Source organism: Schistocerca serialis, chromosome 11 (genome assembly GCF_023864345.2).
Source record: "Schistocerca serialis cubense isolate TAMUIC-IGC-003099 chromosome 11, iqSchSeri2.2, whole genome shotgun sequence".
Classification (NCBI taxonomy): Eukaryota; Metazoa; Arthropoda; class Insecta; order Orthoptera; family Acrididae; genus Schistocerca; species Schistocerca serialis.
The window spans coordinates 140,868,894-140,894,379 of record NC_064648.1 but is presented as its reverse complement, the minus strand read 5'-3'; the positions used below and the strand labels follow the sequence as shown (position 1 = coordinate 140,894,379).

Genomic DNA, 25,486 nt, shown 5'->3' with positions numbered 1-25,486 from the left:
TTGGCTTCATTTCACACAATGCCCATTGAAAATGTTTTTTTAAATTCAATCCAAAAGTTGGAAATAACCACAGTTTCAGCTTGCTTCAAGAAATAATACCATTTTAATTAACTTGGAAAAGAAGGTACTTTCACTCAGTCAAAATACGAGCCTTTTACCAATTCTATGACACTTTTGTGACTTGTTCGGAAAAGTAGAGTTCTCCACCTCAACCTCTGAAATCATTGGATAACACTAAAAAAATACTGTTTCTTGGGCTGAACTTTTAAATTTTCTGATAATTCTTAAGGCAGTAGACTAATGTGCAACATTTCAGACGAGATACGATGCGTGAACATTGTATCCCAGAAATTTGAGGAATTGGAAAAAGCTAATTTGGAAACAGTTAAGAGACTGTGTGATATATTCCACACACTTAAAAGTACAGGTACTTCATGTAAAAATATAGACACGCTTGTGAATTTTGCTCCTGCTGTACTATACACAAATATTGTTGTGGAAAGAATATTTTCAACTGTGAAGTCCCTTTGGAGGGTGGAATGTGTAGTGCTAGAACCACTTCATTTCCCCCACACGAGTTGTGTGTCTCATATTAGAGGCCAAAAACGAACATAAAATTCTTTGTCAAGTACAGAGTAGAGGTGCTCTTATTCAGTAATTGTACTGTCTAATTATTGGATTTATAGTGAATTCTTGCAATGGGCCTTTGTCCTCAGAAGTTGACTGCCGAAAGTAGTTGCTCTCTGTCCCAGTGTACTTAAAAGCAGAACAAGCAAGCATTCTTCAAAACTATATAATGTATGGATGGTCAGTGTCTGCATCAAGTAAATCCTACCCCATATTTAGCAGATTGGGTTCCGCATTTGGAGGCTGCATTCGACAGAGACGTACCATATGTCGAAGTTTAAGCACCATGTAATATTTTCGTGTGTTTTAATTCAGACATAAATGTCTAGTGGCTCTTTACACACCACCTCATAGAGCCACTCTGCTTCCTAGTCAATCTCCCTCAAATCATTCAGTTCTTATCTTCCCTTAATAGCGATCTATCAATAAAATTGTAATATGTTGTCTTGTGTATCCAGTACGAGGATATTTCATTCCTTAGCTCATACAACAGCCTGACAGGTGGTGGTTTTCTCGGCTATTTTTCCAGTACTTGAACGAATTTCAGCCACAATCTAAGTTTGTGTGTCTGGTGCGTGCTCAATGAAACGAAAACGAAAATAACCTCTGTTTGCCTGGTGGTTGTTGGTATTTGAAGTCAGGAACAGGTTTCATTCGGAACACCGACTTTGCCATTAAATCTGAATTTTGCGGAGAACAGGTAGCCTTCATAATGGCGAGACCCTTTTGCACAGGATTTCGGTCACCCCAGGGATCTTACGTTGATGCTGTGACATTGTTAGGGTGCACTAACACGTAAATTTTATTTTCTACAGATCTCACACAAATACTTCATTGTGGTTGATCAGCGTTGTTGCTTGCTTTATGAAAGTGTCGTCTTTGTTGTCTGTTTTGAATTTTGTGTGAAGTGTGTTTATGGTACTCCGGGAGCTTTTCGTCGTAATCCTTTTCATTGTGGAGTTTTTTAAATGTAATTAATGCTCGTGTGACGATAATTTTGCGCTGGGAATTGCGTGTGAAGCTCATTTTCATTCTATTAGGTTGCTTGTGATGAATGCTCCTGTTTAGCCAGTGTGATGAACTTGGTAAAAATTTAGCATGTTATTTAAGTGAATCTGTTTTAGATAGTGTTTTTTCTGTATAAGATTTTCATTTGCGTTATTCGAAAATAATTACGTGTAGTCGCTCCAAAAGCAGTACGAGGAGAAAAGAAAAAAGGTGGTGATTAGACGAAATGCCTAGAAAAGAGACTTCGAAGGTACAGAGAAGTGTAGGGACATATTCTCCCCACTTTTAGCGACGAAAATGAGCAAAATGAAACAGCAGGTTCCTCCGATGCGAGGCAAATGAGTGAGCCAGACTTCAGTGGTGCAGCGGAGATGTTTAGATTTAGGATGCGCACAGCCTGTTCCACTCACAGCTAGCAGTGTTTCGGGTCGAGTGCACAATTTACTAAGTGTGAGTGCGGGCGAGGCTGAAGGAACGATAAGTGAACAGAGGGCAGCAGAGCATGTAGCTCTGAGCAGAACATGATTGGCCAATTTGGCCACGCTGATAAAAAGAATAAGCACACAGCGAAGAGTTAAAGGCAGACTGCAGACTTGCTGGCGTCAAAGGAGGAGCTGAACTGGGATTTAGTTGCCGAATATGGCACCTTAACGACTACAGTAGAATCACTGAGCTCAGAAATTGATGATGATATGGAAGAAACGTTCAGAACTTAAAATCAAGGACGACACTGCGCAATTTGAAGAATCTAAGGCCATCGGTCTCTAGACTTACACACTACTTAAACTAATGTAAACTAACTTATGCTAAGAACAACACACACACACACACACATGCCCGTGGGAGGATTCGAACCTCCGGCGGGAGGGACCGCGCAATCCGTGACACGGCGCCTCAAACCTCGCGGCACTTGGAGAGGCAGGAAACAGGTTAAGTGGGATAGAAGGAGAACAGAAAAGAGTGAGCGGGAAAGGCTGGTTGTCAGGTGGCTAGAACAGGAGCATGGGGAATGTGACTGATGGTGATCATAGGGAATTCTTTAATCTACTAAAACGAATGCCCATGTTCACTGGCAACATACAGGGTGGCGCACGAAATGTGTTACCATTTTGTTTTTGAATATGAACTTTGTCAATACGATCTGAAAGGAACATATTTTTATTTTCCGAGATAATTCTTAGTTACAGTTTTAAGAAGTATAATTTTAAGAAAGAATATTCATGACTCTATACAAATCGAGTTTTACAAATTTAATGAAAATTAAATTGAAATATATAGTAGACGGTTCTAACCGCACTTAAATAGTTGAATTTAATTCTAATTCGTGGGTTAAGCCCACTACTTAAATATTGGAAGACCGCGTTAGGCGCGGGTGCTTAAGTATATTACCTTAAGATTAATCCCGCGGTAGGCGCGGCCTTAGATATTTCAGACCGGGGGAGGTTTGGATCTAGTTTAGGAACTATTTTGTTTTATTTCATTCATCTCCATGCCCTGACAGCACACTGCACATGCACGGCTGCCAGCGGCTGGTGTGCCACGCACGCAGGCGGGTCACACACAGCCGGACTTCTCCCCTCTGTCCGCCTTGCGGCAGACGTCACCAGGGTGTCGTGGCAGGAGGGCGTTGCTTCCCACGCTGGCTGGAGACTGCCGGGCAGTAGGCACACGTTTGGCGCCGCCTAGCACCGCGCCAACCGAGGTGGGGGCCATATTCGGCGGACACCACGGAGGGAGGGGCACCAGGCAGCACCGCACGCACTGCTACTGACTCGGCGCTGCTGCAGTGCGGCGCGAAGATGGTGTAGCGCCGCAGGTCCCGCGTCGTGGAGGAGAATCTCGACGCCGACGTCACGAAGGCACCGAACTCGAAGTTCTCCGACGACTGCAGTCTCGAGGGTCTCGCAGCCTGACGTCAGAGCATGCCACAGTCTAGGGGGACACATACTGGCGGTGGCCAGTAATGTGTTCCACGTAAATGTCGCGGGACCACTTGATGGTGTCAGACACCATCAGCCGCCGCATCAGTTGGCAGTAGCGGCTAGCGATGCCTAGGTGCCGAAGCACTGCATCGTTCTGGCGGTCCCACGCCCCCAGACTGCCAACAACCAGGGCGTCGACAGTGACGGAATAGCCGCGAGCGGCTAATCCGCGCGCAACGTCGGCGTACTTTATCTGCTTCAGTTGCCGAGCGTTGTCGAGCGCGATCCGCCTATTCTCGAAGGGGATCGTCACATCGACGATGGTCACAGTCTTCGCGGCCTCGTCAGTTATTACGAGGTCCGGACGCAGCCCACTGCTGTCCCCTATGACGGTTTGGTTGATCCTGATGTCAGGAACAGCAGCGTTTCCTCTTCTTGGCCGCCCAGCGACTGCTGTCGCGAGGCGGTTGAGGACCGCGTTGTGGCGATACTGCAGGGCTGCTGAGTGCACCATACACGCGTTGATCACGTGTGGGAGCGTCTCGTTGTTGTGGCCACAGCGTCGGCAGGCTTTGTTGTTGTTTGCCCGCCCATCAAAGCGGCGACAACCGTTCAGAGGCACGACTCCGAGCCTGGCGCGATGGATAAAGCGCCAGTCTGCGAAGCGGGTGTATTTGCCTCCCGCTATGAAGTGGTTGGACGCTGTGGACTCCCTGGTACACTCGAACACCTTCCCCTGGTCAGGTTTCCTGAGTAGGAGGTTGCGCAGGCGCTGCCTCAGACACTCGCGGAGCGTCCGCGAGAGGAGACGTTTGGCGCCCCCTCCCACCCGGACATGCTCGACGCCAGTGTTGACGTTGCGTCCCACGCTGTCATCATCGTGTTGCGGTCCATCGCCGCCATCATCGAGGTGTCGTGTAGTCGCAGGCGCCGTCCCCTCCGTGGCCGGCTGCGTCACCCCTCCGATGCCGCCGTGTTCCGCGTCGCCAGCGATGGCGTCCCGGCCGCCGACCTCCACCTGCAACTCAGAGAGCAGCTCACTCCAGCGCCAGGTGACGCCACGCGGCGCTAGGCGCCTTGTGGCGTTCCTGACGCGCGTCCACAGTGACTGGATGTCACCACCGTCGCGTGCGAGGTCACCCTCAGTGCTGCCGCTAAGGTAGGTGGCCAAGTCGGAACGACTCGGCTCCCTCCCCAGTCGGCGGCGCGCGGCCGTAGATAGTGTGGCCCAGGCGATGTCTCGGACGGTGGCGTCGTCGCAGTGCAGCATGCGGAAGCCGTGGACGATCGTCGAGATGTCCGCAGCGTCCGCGAGCGGCGTCAGGCCGCATCCTCCCTCTCCCAGCGCGAGGTACAGCTGTTCAGTGGACGCACGCTGTGGGAGGAACAGCCAAGATTTGACAGCCGCTTTCACTGCCTTGTCGAGTGCAGATAGCGGCCCCTTGCGTACCGCTCCGCCCCGCATGACAAAGTCAAGCCTGGGGAGGAGGAAGACACGCACAGCGTCAATCTTCTGCCAGGGAGCCAGCAGGGAAGCGTCCAGGTGCTGCAAGTCGCGTCGAATTGCCGCGATCGCATCCGTTGGCGTCTGCGTGACTTTGTACCCGGTGGGGACGCCAAGATGGAGGTAGGCGTCACCCGCACCGAGCACGGCTGGTTCTCCCCCTTGCAGGGCGAATACCGAGCCTAGTGTCTGCCGACGGCGGATGTGAAGCGTGGCACACTTCGACGGCTTGAAGGTAAGCCCGGCCCACGTCGCCGCCTCACCCACAACATTGAGGAGCGTCTGCATCGCCTCTGAATCCCGCGCCAGAAGCACGATATCGTCCGCATACGCCAGTGCACTCACACTGACGCCGCTAAGCGGGATACCACACTCATTTCTGAGCGAGGTTGCGGCGCGAAGTACCGGCTCGAGCGCGAGGTTAAAGACGATGGGCGACAGTGGACAGCCCTGCTTGACGCCCGCCTGGATCTCTATCTCCTCCGTTAGTCCGTCAGATGTACGGACGCGGGTGGAGCAACCATCGTACATATCGGCAATTAGCTGGTGCAATTGCTCTGGTAGTCCCATCCTGCTCAGTACTCCAAGGAGGTGAGCGTGAGGCACTGAACCGAAAGCATTCGCTAGATCAAGCCAAGCAAAGCATGCTTGGCCTCCCCTGCGCCTTGCATCATCAATTGCCGTCTGCACAATGAAGTTGTGCTCGTAGCAGCCTTCAAACGTGCGGAAGCCCTTCTGTTCTGGGGAGAGCAGGTTCAACCGCTCCGCCCAGAGGGAAGTGCGGTCCGCAACGATTGCAGCAAAGAGCTTAGAGATGGTAGAGCTCAATGCTAAAGGCCGCCAGTTTGTCACGTCCGAGACGTCCCCTTTCTTGTGGATGAGGACGGTAGTGGATATTTTCCACTGCACCGGAGTCTTCCGCTCATTCCAGCAGCGCGAGAAGATCTTAGCTAGCACGTGGCAGCCAGGATCCTCACGTCGCAAGTCCGAGTACGTGACTCCGTCTGCCCCAGGAGCAGTATTGCTCGCCTTCTGGAGCCGCTGTTGCACCTCTGAAGGTGTGATCGGCAGCAGGACGTCCTCGCTGACATCAGGAGGTGTGGTGGCGGCAAAGTCCGGGACAGCAGCTGGTGCATCTGTAACGGAAAAGTCGGATTTAGAATATATTACCTTAAAGTGCTCCGTGAGCACGTTGCCATCGATTTGGCAGTACGGCGACGTCTCGCCAAGGACGCGCTGCATCGCCTTGCGCCGGTCCGCGCGGTACAGCTTCTGAGTCTCAGACGCTGCATTCGCGTCGTACCGACGCTCGGCGGCCGCCGCGCGCCGTGCGCCACGTCCACCGCGCCGCCCACCGCGGCCGCGTGTAGGGGCAGGGGGAGGGGGATTGGCAGCAGCGTCGGCGCGGCCCTGGCCGCGGTGCGCTGCTGCTGGTGGCCCATCCTGTCGACCTCCGGCTGCCTGGCGTTGTGGCTTCGTCTCGGCTATCTCGGAGATGAAGTCCTCGACGACCGCGACGAATGCGTCCCACGGTTGGTTGTGGACGCTCTCCAGGGCCACCAGCCAGCGCCGCTGCCTCTCCGTTAGCCGAGCGTCGGCCGGGGGAGGGGGGGGCGGAGCTGCCTCAGTAGCGCCCTGTTCGGAGGGTACAGGGGGGCCTGTCAGGTCTGGTGAAGGACGGGAGCCTTGCGGCGGGAGGTTGGGACTGGGCCGGTTGTTACGGCGTCGGCGTCTCCTCTTCTTGCTGCCAGTTCTCGGAGACGCAGCTGCAGTCCCTCCGTTCACGTCGCGCCGCTCCGTCGTCTGCGTCGGTGGTGGTGCCGTGCTGCCATCTGGCGTGGGCCGCTCAGTGCTGCTCTCGATCGCCGCGCTGGTGACAGGTGGCGCAGCGGTAGCAGCAGGGGCCGGTGTAGCTTGCGCCGGCCTGGCGCTCGGGTCGGGCGCACCGCGGCTGGTGTTCGCCGCGCCGCCAACAGATGGCCCGGCGGTCGCCGGCGGCCCGCCGCCGGCGCGAGAAACACGGGGTGTAGCTCGCGCCGGCTGACCGGACGCGCCGGCTCGCGCCGGACCGCTGTTACGCGGACTGGGTGCCCGACGATCGCTACCAGATGGCGCAGTGGACGTAGGGGTGGCCGGTGTAGCCCGCGCCGGCCGGGCGTCTCGAGGTGTAGCTCGCGCCGGCCTGGCGCTCGGGCCCAGCGCACCGCGGCTGTTGTTCGCCGCGCCGCCAACAGATGGCCCAGCGGTCGCCCGCGCCCTGCCGCCGGCGCGAGATACACGAGGTGTAGCTCGCGCCGGCCGCCCAGGCGCGTTGGCTCGCGCCGGGCCGCTGTTACGCGGACTGGGCGGTATGATGCGCCGTCGGTCCGGGAGCGGTGGTCTGCGTCCTGCAGCACGGCGTCTGTCCCTCCGTGGGGTGACTACGTGCCACTCATGATCTGCAACAGGAGCTTTTGAGTTAATAGCACTCCCTGCCTGGGCGGAGACGGAGTGACGGGCGTCACTCGACGTAACCGTCGGCAGGGCAGAGGAAACGCGGCGCGTGTACGTCTGCGACCGTACAAGCACCACACCATCCGGTGCATCCGCCGGGCGCGCGGCCTTTGGTGCGTCAACCGGCGGCGCGGCTGCGCCGTGAATGACAACACCAACGGTCGCGGCGAGCGAGGCAGCCTGCCTGCCACTGCCTACCCGCACCGCAGAGCCACCTGTTGGCGGCGTAGCGAATGCGGGCGGCAGTCCCAGGCCGGTACCCACGCTCCCGACAGATGGCGGGCGGGAGGCGCCTGCGGTAGCCGCACGACGTGGCCAGCGTACGCCACTGGGTGCAATGGCCGGCGCGGGCAGCGGCGAGCCGCGGCCTTTGTCGGACACTGCGCCTCTGGCCGGAGCGACGCGTTCGGCGGCAGGCGTCGGCAGCGTGCTGCCTTCACCTCCCGAACTTGCGCTCGGCACTCGTGGCGACGCGGTTGACGTCGCGGAGCGTGTCGGCAGGGGGATGCCAGACCTCCTCGGCGTGCGCACACAGAGTACACACGACGCGGGGGTAGCAACCACCGCCGTCCTGGGCGTCGCAGACGCCTGCACACTCACACAGGGTGAGGGCAAGGCAGCCTGCGAGCCCACCACGCTGCTGCGGGTCAGGACCGCCGCGTATGTTAATCCTAAGTCCAGCCGGTCTGTCCTACTAGCTTCGGGGACCGGACTGGGCTGTGGCCATAGCCCCTCTCTATTATCTAAGGCTAGGCGGCCTGTGGTACTATCTTCCCGGGCCGCTTTCGCCTGTGGCTTTCGCCCCGCACTAACTAAGGACGAAGGGCCTGTCCTACTAGCTTCGGGGGCCCTCGCCTGTGACCTCCCGCCGGCCGACCTCTCTGAGTGCCCCAGAGAGCCAGACACGGCATCGTGTCCCATACTCACTCTCCCCCGACTGGCAGCGCCGGGGGTTGCGGAGTCTGCATTGCAGAGCCGCTGGTGTAGCCGCAGCGTCTTCAGCCGCGGGTCGCGTCGGCCGCAAAACTGACACTCGAAAACGGGAACCGTTTCCGGGTCGTGCAGCCTCCTGTGGTGGCGGAGAAGGGCCGAATGGTCCTTGTACTCCCCAAAAGTTGGTCTCCCGGCAGCCTTGGTGACGAAGCAGATCCGGCAGCGGAAGACCTCCGCCGGCAGCGTCACCACAAGCTCCATTGTTCAGGTCGCGGACCTGAAACAGGAGAATAAGCGCGACCGCTTCCCGGTGCAGTAATCAGTCCATATGAGCTCACATTAAGCTGATAAGAACAGATACTACACTTTGATCTTAGCCAAAAGGCCGAGAAGCGATGAAGAGCCGCCCATGGAGATTTGTTCTAACTCAGCGCATACTGAATATGTCCGCCAGTTCGTTTCCGACCTTCCTTCAAACGAATACTGAAGTTAGTGATTACCTACGGCACATGTCTTCCGCAATTTCAGTGCAAGCTTGAAAAATAAGTTTTCTGAGCTTCATTAAATCAAGTGGTCGTTTCGGGGAAATTTTTTCCTTTAGGTACCCCAAAAAGAAGAAAGTCACATGGATTGAGGTCTGGACTATGAGTTTTTACACGAGCATTTCGACGTACAGATCATTTCACTCAGGCTTCCAGCTCGCTTCAATGACGGACAAAATTGGCTCCCCAATGGCGGACATATTGAGCATGTGCTCAGTTAGAACAAATCTCCATGGACGGCTCCTCATTGTAGTATATGTTCCTTTCAGATTGTATTGACAATAAAGTTTATATTTAAAAACAAAATGGTAACACATTTCGTGCGCCACCCTGTATGTAAGCCAAGTACGGACATTATCGAGACACTTTGGAGGGAATAAACAGCAGGAGTTTTGGAACTGGAAAGTACAGTTAAGGAAACGCTCGATGTTGCAAATACAGTACATGCACAGAAGCCTTAGGCAAATCATAACAAATAGCTACAGGCAATCCACTTACACTGGAATCATTAAAATTTTGTAGGAATCCACAGTACTTGCGAGCTGAAATTAGAAACAGCATTCGGTAATTTTGAAAGAGAAAATGGGAGCTCAACTTGGAATCGACCGAAGTACAAGTAGGCACAACTGTGGATGAATAGGCCGGCTCGAAAAAGTGCAGAAGAAATCTGCAGCAGAAATCCTGCGTCTGTGATGTAACGAAAACTAAGATGCACTGCGATGAAAAAAGAAAAGAAAATGAGAACGAGAACTGCCCGAAACTACGGAAGACGCTGTGATAATACGATGCTAAACAGCATCTTCTACATTTGCATCTACATCTACATCCTCTGCAAACGACCGCGGCAGAGAGTAGGTCCCACAGTACCAGTTGTCAGGGTTTGTTCCTGTTACATTCACGTATGGAGCGCGGGAAGAATGACTGAATGCCTCTGTACGCTTAGTACTTACTGTAATCTTATCCTCACGATCCCTATGTGAGCGGTACGTAGAGGGTTGTAAGTATATTTCTAGCATTACCATCTAAAGGCAGTTCTTGAAACTTTCTTAATAGACTTTCTCGGGATAGTTTGGGCCTGTCAGTCTGGAAGTTCAGTTACTTGCGTACTTCCGTTACACTCCTACGGGTCAAACAAATCCATGACAATTCGTGCTACCCTTCTCTGTATACGTTCAGTATCCCTAGTTAGTCGTATCTGGTGCGGGTCCCACATACTTGAGCAATATTCTAGAACCGGTGGTACGAGTGGTTTGTAAGCAAAGTCCTTTGTAGGCTGACCGCTCTCCACCAGTAAACTGAAGTCTTTCACCTGCTTTACCTACAACTAAGCGTATGTCTTCATTCCTTCTCATACCAGGTACTTTTTATGTGTCGGCCAACTCCAACAGTGACTCCATGATATAGTCTTAGAATATTACTTTTTAGTTTTCTGGAGGCACAGTTTTACATTTATGAACATATAAATCAAGTTGCCGTTTTTTCACCGCTCTGAATTCCTATCAAGATCTGACTGAATATTTATGCAGCTTCTTGCAGACAATACATTACAGATAACTGGATCATCTGAAAAACTCTGAGGTTACTATTATTATTAATACACTACTGGCCATTAAAAATGCTACACCACGAAGATGACGTGCTACAGACGCGAAATTTAACCGACAGGAAGATGCTGTAATATGCAAACGATTAGCTTTTCAGAGCATTCACACAAGGTTGGCGCCGGTGGCGACACCTACAACGTGCTGACATGAGGAAAGTTTCCAACCGATTTCTCATACACAAACAGCAGTTGACCGACGTTGCCTGGTGAAATGTTGTTCTGATGCCTCGTGTTCGGAAGAGAAATGCGTACCATCACGTTTCCGACTATGATAAAGGTCGGATTGTAGTCTATCGCGATTGCGGTTTATCGTATCGCGATATTGCTGCTCGCGTTGGTCGAGATCCAATGACTGTTAGCAGAATATGGATTCGGTGGGTTCAGGAGGGTAATACGGAACGCCGTGCTGGATCCCAACGGCCTCTTATCACTGGCAGTCGAGATGACAGGCATCTTATCCGCATGGCTGTAACGGATCGTGTAGCCACGTCTCGATCCCTTAGTCAACAGATGGGGACGTCTGCAAGACAACAACCATCTGCACGAACAGTTCAACGACGTTTGCAGCAGCATGGACTATGAGCTCTAAGACAATGGCTGCGGATACCCTTGATGCTGCATCACAGACAGGAGCGCTTGCGATGGTGTACTCGACGACGAACCTGGGTGCACGAATGGCAAAACATTTTTTCGGATGAATCCAGGTTCTGTTTAAAGCATCATGATGGTCGCATCCGTGTTTGGCGACATCGCGGTGAACGCACATTGGAAGCGTGTATTCGTCATCACCATACTGGCGTATCACACCGCGTGATGGTATGGTGCGCCATCGGTTACACGTTTCGGTCACCACGTGTTCGCATTGACGGCACTTTGAACAGTAGACGTTAAATTTCAGATGTGTTATGACCCGTGGCTCTACCTTTCATTCGATCCCTGTGAAACCCTACATTTCAGCATGATACTGCACTACCGCATGTTCCAGGTCCTGTACGGGCCTTTCTGCTTACAGAAAATGCTCGACTGCTGCACTGGTCAACACATTCTCCGGATCTCTCACCAATTCAAAACGTCTGGTCAGTGGTGGCCGAGCAATTGGCTCGTCACAATACGCCAGTCACTACTCTTGATGAACTGTGGTATCGTGTTGAAGCTGCATGGGCAGCTGTACCTGTACACGCCATCCAAACACTGTTTGACGCAATGCCCAGGCGTATCAAGGCCGTTATTACGGCCAGAGGTGGTTGTTCTGGGTACTGATTTCTCAGAATCTATGCACCCCAATTGCGTGAAAATATAACCACATATCAGTTCTAGTATAATATATGTGTCCAATGAATAACCGTTTATCATCTGCATTTCTTCTTGGTGTAGCAATTTTAATGGCCAGTAGAGTATTTCGTCTTCCGTAGCGCTGTGGTGTGATCTCGGAGCTGTGTTAAGGGCAACCTACAGTTCACAGGAGTTTCTGCAAACGTGACGTTATTTTGACGCCATAAGTATTGCATTCACGTGGACCGGGCTGTGGATAAGGGAGAGATGTTGGCAAGAATTAGCTCCGAAACTTACTGAAAAAGTTGTGCCAACTGCTCTTGCTAATACACCTTCATCAACACCAAAAGTGAGACCACTTGCTGATTTACAAGCAAAAAGAATCTTAAGCCAGCCAGCACATATTGCAATAACCTGCTCATTCAAGCTTCTCAAGAAAATAAACTTATTTTTCAAACATCTGAAAACTGATGTGTGGAGTTGGTCCGTAGTCAGAAAAAAAGGGGAGGGGCAGTCATTCTAACAAGTGAGGTAAACGATCAGCTCACTTACCTTGTGTCCAGTAAGTAAAGCCTTTTCGAAACCTCAACATAGCTAGCATCTCTCGAAAACACGCCACTATCTGTAGCATTTTGTGTAATAAAATCAAGAAAAGCGTAATATAGGTGGTTGAAGAGAGCCTTTAATGGGAGATTTTTGTCTGGGAAAGAAGTGGCCTAGAAAAACTAGCCCGTAAATTGTCTTTTGTACACTTCACATATGGCTAAATTTTATGTATAGCTGAGACTACGCTACCTTTTTATTCTGTGGCAAATGTGTCGTTCAGTTCTATGCTTTTTATTTTGAATGGCAATTTGCTTTTCCAGATGATCAACGTGTGAATATTTATTCACATTTGCGAGTTTCACACTTAATATGTAGATTTGTAAATTATTGACAATGACAACCCAGACCTGAGACGCACGCCTCCAGAGAAAGGGAACTACTGTATGTACACAATGTCTAATATCTAAGAACTAACTGCAATTAACTTAATAAAGAAGTCCCAGAACCTTTACAAACGTGAAGGTGAGATGGTAGGACGCGAGTCACCTCCGTAGCTACCCTCTGCTCTGTAACTCAACGCTTACAACCGCTGCCTCACAATCAACCGCTGGAAGATCAGCCCCCGCACCGTAAACTGACTGTAATGAAGGCTTTAGCAGCCGATACGTCCTTATATGACGTCTGATAACACATCAGAAAGAAAGTGTCGTGTTTTAAAAAATCTTCCATGTAGAGCTGCCCTGAAACGGTGCTGTTTCATAATACGGAATTTAGGACCTCCTATCCAGTAGCAGCCATGACAAATGATTACGTTTTTTTATGGATAAATAATTATAACAGTCACGTGCAAATGTCTTCAACTCACGGGGTAACAGTGTGATAAGTTTCTTTTTTTAACCATTCTTGACGGCCCACATAAAGTCTTGTCTTCCGCCATTTCCTTTTTTTGTCTTCACAGGAACACAGCCGACCAATTGAGCAGAACCGTTGTTCCAGCTCCTAGTACTGGAGACGCTGTCCAATGCTCGTACTGCATGCCTGGACTGCACACTTGCGAAGGGCGTTTCAGTTTTCCAATACCTATGTACCCTAAAATGGATCACAGAGTTTCGTGGTGTGCAATTTAATAAATAATGACTCCGAAATGCACCACTTACGCTTCGCGGAAACTGAATATAACCTGGCGTCAACTGCGACTGCTGTTTCCCACCAAATAAAACGATACAACTGAAGTCATGAGAAAAGTTACTGACTTCTAAATGACGGGAAAATTCTCCGTACAACTTCGTATGCATTACGTAGCTAAAAATGAAATTTCCATCCCGATGACAAATTTATTACTGTCTATTCATTTGCATACTGATGAGTGAACCATCATTTGAATTCTGAGTTCCGTATAACACTTTACAGGTTTGCATCAGAAGATCACGTGATCAGAAATACCTAAAGAGTGAATAGTAAAGATATTGTTTACCGACGCAGACTGAATGCACATTTAACAGCACATGACGATTCTTGCTGCACGAATTTGGTGAAAGGAAATACGGACCAGTACTCTACGAGATGTGTCCACACTAGGAATAAGAAAACACCGCACCTGTTGCTACCGCTGCCCATCATCTTTGACCGACGAAGAAAACGCCGGATAAACCACTCACGAAAATGCAGTATGCGTAAAATACGTGTAGTAACAAAGACTATTTAATTTGTTCCCATCACAGCACATTCATACACTTCACCAAATCACAAACTGCCCTTTCAGTCTCAGCTGCAGAAACGTGTCAGCACACCCTGCCTTCCAAGCAACAATGTGGGAGGGAAACAAAGGTCAGTGTTGTGTTCTGCCTCTGTACTGAGAGTAGAGAGTCCAGTGAAACTACGACACAGGTCAAAGCCAGTGTGTGGCGTCGCTAGGACACTCGGTGGGGAGTCTTGTTTTACGGTACGTGGTTGTGCCCTAGCAGTTTAAGATTTTAATTTGGAAGGCATGATATATGCGGAAAAGTGCGTTGAATGTATTGCAAATCTGGACATCGCAATATACTCTGTTCATCACATTAAACTTCATGTAAACATTACGCTATGTACTCTTCCGCGTTTGCTGGAACCTCTTTGGATTTAGTTTCAGGAGGAGCAGATGCCAAGCGGTCACAAGTGCAATCAAGTACGATGATGAGGGTTCGTTTTATGCTGTGCCTATCGACTTGTGCTGTAATACGGGGCAACAGCTTTACCGGCGCGTTTAGCTTTGACAGCGCTGGCCGGGCAAGTGGTCCAGCTAACGTGCACTGGTGTGAGCAGTGGCAGTTCAGACGTAAACAGAGACGAGCAGAGGACAATACAGCTTTGGATGTGAATTCTTAAACAGAAGGAAATAATATATGGCAAAACTCGGGTGATTTTCTACTCAGGTGACCGGACGGAAAATATAACATGCCATCTATATTAGCGAACATAGTATTTTAATTAAAAGCAGGAGTGATGAAAATTCGTGACTAACGAGGGTAATTTTTCTACATGAGCTGTGCGTGGCGTAAAAGCGCAATGTAGTAAAATACTAAGCCACTGAAGGTATCGGAGTCACTTGTCTGGTCATCTCTGAACTCCTTCCACATCGGACACCGCTGAACACACTTCAGTACAGCTACGTTGACAACGAGTCTATCAGAGACAGAACCCCAAGCCAGAAAAATGTCCACCTTTCCTCCTCCTCTTTCGTGACGTGCTGTTCTGCAGTTCGCCATCGTTAAGTTACGTTGTGCAAGACGCGACAGTTGGCTGCGACTGCGACGCTGCCCCCTCCTCTTTCCCCACCCCGGCAGACGGCGACACGGCCGCAACACGACTGGAGTCGTCGCCGTTTCCCAAGCTCCGGTCGGCGGCGGCGGATTCAAATACATAAGAAAAATAAGAATTCCGATTTTCTTGCTGTAAAAAATACTGTATGTTAATGCAACAAAGTTACATCGGCTCCCAGAGTTAGTTTTTCGATACAGATTCTCCTTTTACTTTAAAAAATTGAAAAGTATCTCTTCCGGTTTTGCGTGTTTTTTTCGCTGTATATTACTTCTCAATCAATTGTGAGGAAAGTAAAAGGCACAAAAAATTGATGTTTGCGTATCTTACAGTTTCACATCACAGCTTGATAATGAGGTGTCTATTTTTCCGATATTCGCCACAGTTATCCCGATACTTAATTTACAAGTAACCTACTGCATAAAATTTGAATTGTGTACAGTGAAAAATGTGGTCGCTGGCTACTTTACGTATGGTTCGCGTTAGGTCATACATCGTTGCCGATGAAAAGAAGCTAACATATCGAAATTATTTTTTAAGTTGAGATCAGATTGATATCGATCTCCGTTTCCGAGATTTGGGCTCATATATCTCAGTGAGCGTCGCGACTAGCCGCCAGTTCTGTCGACGCGCGACGAGAATCGTGTGGTCATCACACGATAGAGAATGCATTTGTTTTGTTTCGCTGACACATTTGGACCTAATGAAACCATTTTATGTCATATTCCTCCGGTATGAGTTACTAATATTTCTCCATATGCTCTTGACAATTTCATTTAAAATGCCACGAAACGTAGGTTTCTTAAAGCCAAGTGATCAAGCAGAACCCATTTTCTTGGTTTTGCTGAGGCATCTGAACCTGTTCCAAGCTTTCTTTCTCGTTTATTTCTCTGATACGAGTCCCGAATATTCCTCCATCTGTTTTTGCACATTTCACCTAAAATTCCAATGAAAGATAAGTTTATTAACAATAAGCGCACGCTAGCTTCATTGCATTGTTTCAAGTTCTTGACAACAAGATAGGGTTACACCTTAATCATCTCTAGAATTTTGATTCTGAACGTCTACAGTATACACTGGCAGAAATGTGGAAGAAATAATGTCCATGCTTGTTCACAAAATTTCCCCAAATTATACTTGTCAGTTTCTCCCATGCAGAAACTTTTGGAACAAGCTAAGGCAACTTTCATAGCCGACTGACTCTTTATTCCCATCCAAATAAACTTCCGTATTCTTATATTCTGACAGCATACATCGTTATGGATGACATGAAAATTTAATCTTGCCAAGCTGCACTCAAAAGATGACTCCAGGATTTACAAAAGACGAATTTCAATAGTGAACTGTGTCACACCAGAAGGGCCTTGTAAAACAGTAGTGCACTTTTGGCACAAGTTTTTTGAGCACCATCTTCTACCAATGAATTGAAGTGAATGTGGCAAATTACTTATTGCAGCATACTGTTTGCGCAATCTGTTGAGAAACGCCTTCCTCAAAAACGAACATCTATTGATTACAGAAAGCTGTACAACAATCTGGTGGTGGTTTTTCACAACTAGAAGGTATCATCAAGACACCAATCTACCGTTTACTTTCAAAGTGAAGGTATTGTAAAATGTAACTTTCTCGTTGTACTTTAGATTGTTCATTTTATAATGTATTTGCCGTTTTCAATTTTTATCGTCACAAAAAAGAGTAATGCGAAAATTGACCTTCAAGTTCATTTTCATCATTCTAATTCTACATCTGCATGGATTACACTGATTTTCATAACAGGCCTGAAAAATTTGCATTAATGGGAAAATATTATATATTTCATTCACCTGCCAGTTTCAACTGTGCACCAATTTCTTCCCAAATTCTGTCTCTGAACATAGTGTCTCTATATTTAGGGTTCTTCAAATCGTAAAGGCAAGGCTGTTGCGAGACCAGCTCACAGAGCATCACATCCTGTGAGTGGCTCATTTCAGTTTTCCTTGACTGGCTCGACATCTTTCTCGCAGCCGTACGTCTTTGTGTCGTGCGACTTCCGTCGCAACACTGCTCACTGGTGCAGTGCTGCGACAGCTGCCGCAACAGTCGCGCGTCGCATCCCAAACTCGAACTGCGCATGCGCCAGCGGACAACTTCTGACGTCACGTAGCGACCCGTCGCAGTCGCTAGTGTGCGTCGCGTCTTGGACAACGTACCTTTAGGCAGCGACGTGTCACAAAGCTTCGCGCATTAGTTGCAGTACGTTTGACAGCGTAGTGTCTTGTTATTCCTCGCGACAAATCCCTTAACTTGGCTCCATATCAATTCTGCCGGGTTCAGACTGCAGTGTTACGACCACAACTCTAAAAATAGTCCATTTGTGCAGCGTGCTCGACGCCATCAAAATTGTCTTCCATCTTTCTGCGCCATTTATCACTCTGGCTCATGTTAGATCACATCTGTCCTACAAAACAATGGGCATATGCGAAGAGCGTACTTGACTTTACAATTTTTCTCCAAGAAACTTATTTACATAACGTTTTATCTTCAACCATCTTTTGCAATCTTTTATAAAATATCGGTAATTGAGAATTTATACTTGCAATGAAAACCAGAAATTTTCGTTGATACGTAATTGTGAACTACAAGATCTGCATTTTTCTTAAAATTGGTGACTCATGAGTTAATTGCCATATATGGCGCAAAACCATATCAACCAAAACCACTAAAAACAAACGCAAAATATAACTATTTACAACAGCAGATAAAAATCCTGCTTGATGCTTTCCTAAGAGTGTCTCCATTCCTTCCAAGCTAAGTAAGTGTAGAGAAGATATGGCTCAAATTCACAGATACAGTATCGACAGCAATAGATTCATACCGCCTAAGTTAAGAGACGGGACTGATCCACCATGGTACACAAAACACGTTAGATCATTGTTGCATAAGCAACGAAAAACGCATGCCAAATTCAGAGGAACGCAAAATCTCGAGGACTGGCTAAGATTCACGGAAGCTCGAAATAGTGTGCACGTCAATGCTAGATGCTTTTAATAGTTTCCACAATGAAACATTGTCTCAAAATATGGTAGAAAACCCGAAGAGATTCTGGTCGTATGTAAAGTACAGCAGTGGCAGAAAGCAGTCAACACCGCCACTGGGCGATAGCGATGGAGAAGTTACCAATGGTGGTGCCACTGAAGCGGAGTTACTAAATACAGTTTTCCGAAATTCCTTCACGAAAGAAGACGACGTACATATTCCAGAATTCGAAACCAGAACAGTTGTTAGCGTGAGTGACAAAAGTAGATTTGTGTTGCGAAACAACTCAAATCACTTTACTAAGGCAAGTCTTCAGGTCCAGATGATATAGCAATCAGGTTCCTTTCAGAGTATGCAGACAACACCGCCTTTCTTATGAATCATATACAACCGCTCACTTGACGAAGGGTCTGTTCCTGAAGACTGGAAAGTAGCAAAGGTCACATCAATATTCAAGAAAGGAAATAGGAGTAACCCATTTAATTACAGACCCAAATCAATGACCTCAATTTGCAGTAGGATTTTGGAGCACATACTATACTTTAACATTATGAATCACTTTGAAGAAAATGACTTATTGATACATAACCAACACTGATTCAGGAAATATCGTTCTTTATTCCCATGAAGTAATGAGTGCTGTCGACAAGGGATCTCATATCGATTCGATATTCCTAGATTTCCATAAGGTTTTCGATACCGTTCCTCACAAGCGACTATTAATCAAATTGCGTGCATATGGAGTATCGTCTCAGTTGTGTGATTGGATTCGTGATTTCCTCTCCGAGAGAGGTCACAGTTCGTGGCGATAGACGGTAAATCATCGACTAGAACAGAAGTGATATAAGGCGTTCGCAAGGTAGTGTCATAGGCCCTCTGCTGTTCCTGATTTACATACATGATCTAGGAGGTATCTGAGCAGTCCCCTTAGATTGTTTGCAAATGACGCTGTAATTTACAGTCTAGTAAAGTCATCAGACGATCAATGCCAACTACAAAATGACCTAGAGAGAATTTCTGTATGGTAAGAAAAGTGGCAATTGGCACTAAGCAAAGAAAAGTGCGAGGTCATCCACATGGGTACTAAAAGAAATCCGAGTAATTTTGGGTATACGATAAATCGCACAAATCTTAGGGCTGTCAATTCGACTAAATACCTAGGAATTCCAATTACGAGCAACTTAAATTGGGAAGACCACATAGATAATATTGTGGGGAAGGCGAGACAGACTGCGCTTTGTTGGCAGGACACTAAAGAGACAGCCTACATCACACTTGTCCATCCTCTGATGGAATATTGCTGCGCGGTATGGGATCCTTACCAGGTAGGATTGACGGAGGACATCGAAAAAGTTCAAGGAAGGGCAGCTCATTTCGTGTTATCGCGAAATAGGGGTGAGAGTGTAACTGACAGGATACGCGAGTTGGGGTGAGAGTCACTGAATCAAAGGCAGTCTTGATTGAAGAGAGATCTATTTACGAAATTTCAATCTCCAACTTTCTCTCCCGAATGTGTAAATATTTTGTCGACACCCAACTACGTAGGAAGAAATGATCATGATATTAAAATAAGAGAAATCAGAGCTCCAACGGAAAGATATAGGTGTTCCTTTTTCCCACGCGCCATTCGAGAGTGGAATGGCAGAGAAGTAGTATGAAAATGGTTCAATGAACCCTCTGCCCAGCACTTGAGTGTGAATTGCAGAGTAACCATATAGATGTATATGTAGATGTGATGAGTTTCATATTTATATGCTTTAGGTATCCAAACCTAACAAAGAAAATTGCGCACCACGTGGAGTGTAGAACCACCGCCCGCCGGCACACACGATGGTCAGTCTACGACCCTGTCCATGACGCCACGCATGTAGTTAACACCTCCCTTATTTCTGATACATAGTCCTACTCGAAAAAGTCAAAAGCTGATTTTTGTCTGTAATCTTGTGAAGAACATTAACTACTTGTTTCTCGCCATTAACGGTGTTCCACGCGCGTGTTTCACTACGAAGCAGGAAGCAGTGTCGTCCATTTTCGCGGTACGTATGAACAGCGAGACAATCAGAGCACAAGTACTGGTTACAGAGACTGTGACTGTACACAATTTAAGATAAAAGTTATGTAGGTAAAGTACGATTAAGATAGACGTTGATGGCTGTTAATACGTCAGAATGTCTGAAAGGTTCTTCCGCACTGACATACTAGTAACCTACCGAACACTTAAGTTGGACCTACTTCCGAGAGCGGAGCACCACCAGTTTAGGAGAGCTACGGCTGCAGACCTGTCATCGCGCTTGCGTTTGTTTACATCTGGTTTGCTCTTATGATGAAGTACATGCTACATACGAACCCCGTAGCTCCACCCTTTATTTCGCATTCACGTTCATTGTCCTACCCGTCTCACAGCCATACCACCTTACTCCACACCAACCTACCTCTCGCTGTGCTACGGAGTACTGAAAGCTTGTTCCCAACGAATAAGTAGGAGTCTCAGCCAGATATGTATTTTTCCTGATAGACTGAAATACGTTGTTGTTCAAAAACTGCGTAAAAATGAGGGGTCGACAGAAGCGTCCGATCCCACGCGTCGGCTTTGACCCGTGACGTAAGGGTGTTGTGTGTGACGTCACGACGTCGCGGAGTTTGGTTTGTGAGTGTGGCGTGTTTGTAGATGTCGTCGTGTTGTGGTTTGTTGTGCTCTGGTGGTACGTTCAGGGTTTTCGTTTGTGTGGTGTAATGGGCTCAGTTTGCTTTTGATCATTATCCAGAATTGTTCGAGTGTTGGCTGTGTTTGTGGTGGAATTCGTTTCAGTGAGTAAACTGATTTTGTGTGAAAGTTAATTTAGTGTTCGCTGTACATCGTGTGGTAATTTTAGTAAAATTAATCGGTTGTTGTTTTTGTTCAGCAATGGATATGACGGATAAAATTAACAGTGCACAGGTCAAGGGAAGTGTTCGATCCCAATGTGTGGCTGCGTATGTTGGTATTGGTATCGGGAGATGTTTTTTCGAGCTATATAGGCCAAGGAAAGTGTTTGATCCTAATTTATGGGATCGGGAGCTGCTGTTGAGCTATATAGGTCAAGGGAAGTGTCCGATTCCAGATGATATTGTGTTTAGTGGTATTTGGAGAGTTTTGTGTTTTGTATTGGGGTGGGTGTCTAAATTAGTTTATATTTAGTTTGCCCCCACCCAAAAACACCCCATTTCCCGCGCTTGTCCCGTTAGTGTCATTAGGCTTTTTGTGGAAAGTGTGTGTGTTTTTCGATGTATTTTCGTCCTCATAATGTGTACGTAACGACTTTATATTGGAATCGTGGTTTATGGTCGTTTCCGCCATATTTGTGACGTCAAAGCAGACGGGCGGGATCGGACGCTTCCGTATTTCCAAAATGGGGATAGGTCTGATGCTAACAACTACCAGCCAGTCTCACTTCTGATAGCTTTATTCAAAAGTCTTGAAAAAGTTATGTATTCAGGAGTAGCATCACGTACCTGTAAAAATGAAGTACTAACAAAATGTCAATTTGGTTTTCAGAAAGGCTTTTCAAGAGAAAATGCTATATATGTGCTTTCACTGATCAAATATTAAATGCACTGAATAACCAAACATCACCCATTAGGATATTTTGTCACCTCTCAAAGCTTTTGATGGTGTGAATCATGAACTTCTTCTACACAAGCTTAAGTACTGTGGCATGAGTGGGACAGTGCACAAATGGTTTAATTCATATTTAACTGGAAGAATGCAGAAGTCTGAAATTAGCACTACAGATTGTCTGCAAAAATCAGCAGAGTCCTTTAACTGAGGAGGTATCAAGAATGGTGTCCCACAGAGTTCAGTCTTGGGTCCCTTACTGTTCTCAATATATATTAATGCATGCAAAGCTAGTTCTTTTTGCTAATGATACAAGTACAGTAATCACACTCAAGGAAATTGTAAATAATGTCTTTCACAAAATTATTAAGTGGTTCTCTGCAAATGGACTCATTAAATTTTGAGAAAAAAGTGTATGCAATTCTGTGCAGTAAATGGCGTAACACCATTGATAAATATAGGCTATGAAAGCAAGTCTATTGCTAAGGCAGAGTATTCAAAATTTCTGGATGTGTACACTAACGAGACATTGAATTTGAAGAAACATCAATGATCTGCTGAAATGATTAGGTTGAGCTACTTATGCTACTGGGGTTATTGCAAAATTTTGGTGATGAACATCATTAAATTAGCCTACTATGCCTATTTTCATTCACATGGTATCGTATTTGGGGGCAGTTCGTCACTAAGAGGAAAAGTATTCATAGCATCAGGCTAACAGCTGGAGCCCACCGAAGATGACCTTGCGGACATTTATTTAATGAACTTGAGATATTCACAGTACCCTCGCAGTACGTATATTCATTTATGACATTTGTCAATGACTCACCCCAATTCAAAAATAACAGCAAAGTGCATAGCTACAACACTAGAAGTAACGAAGATCTTCACTACTCTGGATTAAATCTCACTTTGTCACAAGAAGGTGTGAATTATGCTGCCACAAAAATATTTGGTCATTTGCCAAATAGAATTAAAATCCGGCAGATATCCAAGCAACATTTAAAAGAAAATGAAAGTATTCCTGAATGACAGCGCCTACTGAATAGATGAATCTTTAGACATGAAGTATTAACTATAAAAATATTTACTATTTTGTGTAAAGAAAACTTATGTTAAAGTGACATCCCACATCATTACGAAATGTATTAATGCTCTATGCAACAAGGATCAATGTATGTATGTATGTACGTATGTATGTATGCAGACCAATTTGTCAACACAACCCATATTTCAGGGAGGTGAGGAGGTGGCTATCGTATCAGCCCTTCTTTGTGGAAGTTTGTCTACAACCACCTGCATTGCTATATTTCATTTACTTCCACAAAAGACGATGAAATTACTCTTAACGTATTAATGTCAAGAGATCCGCTTGCTATGATATAAACTGTGTATTTTTCTCTACGCAACAGCAACACACTTTATACTGTAGGCAACTACAGATGTAACAATGCGTTCTTCTTAAAGCCGCAACAGTTTAATAATTCCTTATTTCTCGTAATAAAGTATTACTCAGCAGCACCCGTTTGGTTTGACAAGAACATGTATGTGAATCTTCAGTTTCTCCCAGCTTAGTTTTGATGGAACAGTCCACAGGTGAACTGCCTGTTCGTAGTGTCCAGCGTGCACGCTATGAACCGAAAGTACAGCTATGGACTGTTCCATCAAGAATATATGTAACAGTTGAGTTCTGCAGCGAGATTTGTAACTGATACTCTGTATTTTGATATCGTTCTGAGCACTGACAAACGCTTGTCAGAAAGGATTCTGAGGTTGGCTGGTTTTACTGCCACACTGTTTCAGTACTGGGCCTTTACGTGGGATACTGCTTCACTCGTCCAGATACCCCCTTAGCAGAAAGCCGACTACTTTTCTGGTAAGTGTACGGCACAGTCACTGCCTGGAGATGCACGATTATTAACAGAAGTGAAGACTAAGCCCCTAACGCCGGGAATTTTGACAACTTTTCTAGCAAGAGGATCAATTTTAGGTCAACGTAAGAATTCATTCATTTCTGCACTTACACATTTGGTCTTACTGACTACCCAACAGACTACCTTGTCACCAAAAACATTTCTCTAGAAAAGTGAAGATATCGAAATTAAATGGAACAGCGTTGTGTACTAAAGTACATTTGCGTGACTTAACGTGCTGACGATTGCTAATGCAGGACTGGGGGAAAGACTCGAACAGATTAGTTGTACTAAATTCGGCAGTTTTCGTGGAGCCGACGGCTTCGGGAAATATCTGATTCAATGCTCCACTATGGAACTGTCAAAATGCGTCTAGCTTGGTTTGATTTCAAGCCATTAGGAGTAGGATCAGACTGTCCCAAGGTCTACGCACTATCCTGACGGAAAGTAATTGTTTAATTCCTCTATAGTCGAAGTTGCCATAGCACCTTATCTACTTGCACGAGCAGTGTTCCATCATTCTGTTCTGTTATTCCTAAGAAGCAGAATAATCCTTTTATGGATCACATGTGTACAAACACGAACCTACATTTCGGGAAAAAAAATTCAACAAAATGGCGCGAATACGAGTAGAAATCTCGTCCGAGCCTATGCTTTTCACTCATGCCTGAAGTCCGTAGAACAGCAGAATTAATAGGAACGTCGGTAGGACTTTAAAATATCAAGATTTGTAATACGAAATTCGTTAGTATTTTGAGAGCGTAATAAACGAACGCGGTTTGTTTTATACGCGATAGTCTCCATAGTGAACCTAAATGAAACCTTACAGCTGCCATGACTTTGCAGAAACAAACCAAAAGAAAACAAAGAAAATAATTCAATACTGTGGGAACGCATGAAAACAGTCGTCCTTACCTTATTAAGGGTGTGGGTGTAGCAGAAGAAATTTTCGGCGCAGAAACAGCAGCACGAAATCCCAACGCAGAACGTCACACTGTGCACGACTCGCTACAAATGCGACAGACGCCTGAAGCGGCAGGGCTGTGGCACGCAGTCAGTGCTGCCAACGGCTGCGAGGCCGGCAGGTACCAACTGCAGTCTGCTACGGGGCCTCACACAGGGGGCAGCGCTTCCAGGGACCCGCGCAGAACATGCGAATGTAATACGAAGACCGTCGTCCTAATTTTGTTATTGCTGATAAATTCAGAAAAATAAAGTAATTAAATTTCATCATTTTTTCACTTGCTATTGGTTTTTCTTCATAGGTAAGACAGACTCTTCGGTTAATTTGGCGCAGCGTACAAACCATGCTTACAGGTGTATGAAAATCTAGAATTTTCCAAATCTATAAAAACTCTGGTAAAAACTGAGATAATTGACAATAAAATTAGATTTTTTATCTAAACGTAAATTTTAAAATGTAACAGCTTACTCATTTTTTCATAAATTAAGTAAACTCTAGAGCTTCATACGGCTGTAAGTATGGTTTATATGCTGTGCCAAATTCATAATAGAATCTCTCTTACTTATCAAGAAAAGTATACCTATAGCAACAAATGCAGCCAATAGTGGGTGAAAAATGTTGAAATTCCACATGTAAAAAGAAAATTATTTTGTTATGTTTTTGAACTTCCACTGCTATGAGTGTGATTTCTGAATAAAATGTCCTGTGGTGCCTGTCCTGCTACAAGTTGGGCCGTTTGACGTCCTACCCCCT

General features: G+C 46.8%; 1 protein-coding gene and 1 non-coding gene across 2 annotated transcripts in view; both read right to left on the bottom strand.

The window, feature by feature from the left end:
- LOC126426704 (CARD- and ANK-domain containing inflammasome adapter protein-like) overlaps positions 1 to 24,774 on the bottom strand; it is a 226,395-nt gene extending 201,621 nt beyond the window's left edge. The window contains exon 1 of the mRNA XM_050088626.1: positions 24,685 to 24,774. The gene's annotated coding sequence lies outside the window, so the exon portion shown is untranslated. The remainder of the gene's footprint in view (positions 1 to 24,684) is intronic.
- LOC126427458 (U2 spliceosomal RNA) lies at positions 8,697 to 8,884 on the bottom strand. The gene has a single exon (XR_007576700.1). It is a non-coding gene; the product is annotated as a U2 spliceosomal RNA (small nuclear RNA).
- Positions 24,775 to 25,486: the final 712 nt, after the last annotated feature.